Here is a 3,402-nt window from a genome sequence, read left to right as displayed (position 1 = left end):
AAGCACGGCTGATCTATTTACAACAGACAGAGTGAATTCACATTACATGCCGATTTTCTATATTATAATTCTTCTTGTTAACAATTCATCCATGTATATTGGATATATCCATTATTAAATGCTTGAAAGAAAAGAAAAAACAGTAATGGTGTAAAGTCCTCCTGGGAAGCTCGTGTTTGTGACGTCATGTGCGTTCAGTCTGCTTCTGGAAAATGTGCATCATGTGTTTTGCTTTTATGTTTTTAATTACTTTACCGTTACATAGTATATTGTTATATTACAATGCTATATTTGTGCAGGCAATTAGCTTATTGTTGTGAATCAAAAGCCTGACGATGTCACCGCTGAACACCTGTAAGCGTGTGGTACTGCGTCACGTGTCTCACTCGCCCAACTCGTAAATTCAGGGCTTAAAGAAAATCCTGAGCTTCCTACTCGTATTCTTGACTTTGTGGTGGTGTTTATATGCTTTCTTTCCCTGCAAGCTCATCTGCATACACTATTGAGAGCCACGCCCACATCTCAACATCCAATCAACAGAGAATAAGTCCTCTGATGGCACTTTAAGGCAGGAACGACACGTCGGCCGACTAAGTTTTCTCAGTGTGTTCTGCACCGTCGGCTGAAGTTGGTCCTCATCTGCCTTTTTTTCGGCCGATTCGACATGTTGAATTAGCGTCGGAGTTCGTCGGTCCGTCGGGGCATCTGATCATTCTGATTGGCTGTTCAGCTACTGCCACCTGCTGGTTCGGAAAGGCATTTCATCTTACGTGGGCGCAGAACAGACGTGCTGATTAGCCAACGCCGCCGACGTGAGCCAACCCTGCAGTCTGCTGTCGTTGCCACTAGGTTCACACACGGCTTGCTGTGTTCTGGGCTTTACAGGCGGTTCAGTTCAGGCAGCACCGTGAAAGACTGAGCTGTGTCCCATTAGATCCTGATCCTGAAGGTCACGGAGGTCAAACCGAGGCCAGTGTTGTTAAATGGGACGGTCTAGCCTACAGAGGATTGCTCTTGTTGCCAAGCAGCTGTGACGAGCCGCAGTGATGTTTCTGCTGGACTTTTCTGAAAGTTTTGTTAAACTGCCTGAAAAGAAAACAGGGTTCACAACCTGTCCAAATATGTTCACCACGGCCTATTATCTATCTAAACTATCTCTAAAATCAAATCTTATCAAGATATGTCAACATCTGAACCACAGTTTTTTTAGTACATTTGTATCCTTAGATATTCACTAAGTTGAAACCTATTACTTACATTTAAAAGTGTAATCCGGCATTTTCTCTCCAATCGTAGAGTCATAATAATAAGCTGTCATTATAAGCTGTTCATGCATGTAAATGATAAATGACTGAAAGCTGTCATGTTTATGCTCAGTTCTGGTTTAGTTTCGTGTTCTCAGTCCCTGTATGTGGTTGACCTACTTTCCTAGGCTGTGTCCGAAACCGTCCCCTTTACTCTTAAATAGGGCACTATTTGAGGGGAGAGTCATTTGTGTCTGAAACCACAGTGGACGATAACGAGTGAACTCATTCAGTCCAGCAATAACGGCATGGAGAATACCCATAATGCACTATGTGAGTCACGTGCCGAATGAATGACCAGAAGAAGGAGCCTGCACTAGTGGAATAGTGAATGAGGGTATAGGGGGCGCTCTAGTGTGTGTCATCTGTTCCCATAGCAACCTATTGTGCTCACCTGTCCCTCGTTAACGCACTCGTTTAGTCCTGTGTGTATGTACCTCCTGTTTTCGTTTGCATTTTCCTGTTGATATTTATTCTCCAGTGATCTAAACTTTAAAAAGTTTATTTTATTTTAAATAAAGACTGTTTTTGTGTGTTCTTCATGTGTGTTGGCTTACACACTATAGCAATAGTGAGTTTGTATTTCACATCATTATACATTTCTCCTTCCCGCTGCCTGCCTCATAAGCTTCTCTACCCACCGCTGTGATTTGTGCGCCCATATAATCTTAGCATATCATGTGGTGAACAGATCTGCTATAGAGGGGCTCGGAGAGGATGTTCTCCTCGAGCTCCGATCGCCTCCTATTAACAAGTAAAGAAAGAGAAGGGGAGGAAGAGGGATGCCGAAAGAACTGACAACGGGAAGAGGCTGATTTTATACCCTGGTATTAATTAGAAGATTAAATGAGAGGTGTCCTCTCGAAATTCTGATTAATATTTTTTACATTATTTAACACTTGAATTATCAATAACTTAAATTGATATTTGAGGTGGCTATATTAAAGTTGAATGATTTGATAGTGTAAAAGAAGTGTTGGTAATACAATAAAAAGTATGCTTATTTGCAGTACATATTAACAAGACTACTGACTAGAATAAATTTATGCTTCATTGATCAGTACTTTTTACTTTTAAAACTTAAGTACATTAAAAATCAAGTACTTTTGAACTTTTACTCAAGTAAAACTGAAAATAAGTTCTTATATTTTAATAGAGTAATATTTTAGAAGGGTATCTGTATTTTACTCAAGCACTTTATTTGTGTACTTCATCCTCCACTGGTTATTAAGGGATGTGGTGAAGCCAAGGGGTCCAATCTCTGACGATCAGCGTGGATGTGGAGATCGTGGTCGCACCGGAGGAGGTGGAGGGTTGAGGAGAACTGGCAGATCGGGAGGAGGAGCCGGAGCCAGACGGAACCAGCGGAGGAGGTGGAGCCAGGAACTGGAGGAGACAGGAAGCTGGACGGAACCAGCGGAGGAGGCGGAGCCAGGAACTGGAGGAGACAGGAAGCTGGACGGAACCAGCGGAGGAGGCGGAGCCAGGAACTGGAGGAGACAGGAAGCTGGACGGAACCAGCGGAGGAGGCGGAGCCAGGAACTGGAGGAGACAGGAAGCTGGACGGAACCAGCGGAGGAGGCGGAGCCAGGAACTGGAGGAGACAGGAAGCTGGATGGAACCAGCGGAGGAGGCGGAGCCAGGAACTGGAGGAGACAGGAAGCTGGACGGAACCAGTGGAGGAGGCAGTGGATCAGTAATCCTAACAGTTCCGGGATGGAAACGGCTAGCTCACGCTTCAGGATGGATCATGGCAGGCTTTAGCTTTGGTCCTTAACAAGCTCTGTCTCTCGGTCTGTGGCGGCTGGTATCACTCATGGGTTGAGGCGTCCTCTGGAGGTATGGGCTCTGACATGCAGGAAATGGACACGGAGGTGGTTGTGTCAACGTCCTATTCGATCTCCCCAACAGTCAGGAGGGATGTAATGCAGCAGCGAGCGATAAAACGAAAGGAGGTGGTCCCCTGGGTGGAAGAAGACCATTTCTGTTTAGTGTTTGCTGGATATTCTGTAATGGAAATGAGGTGTGAAGGAGGCTGCAATGGTCAAAGATGAAGATACCACAATTGATTAAGAAACAAACACCGGGTAAAAATCCA

This window comes from Megalobrama amblycephala, linkage group LG6 (genome assembly GCF_018812025.1).
Source record: "Megalobrama amblycephala isolate DHTTF-2021 linkage group LG6, ASM1881202v1, whole genome shotgun sequence".
In the NCBI taxonomy this organism is placed as follows: domain Eukaryota; kingdom Metazoa; phylum Chordata; class Actinopteri; order Cypriniformes; family Xenocyprididae; genus Megalobrama; species Megalobrama amblycephala.
Note: the sequence above shows the minus strand (reverse complement) of the source record.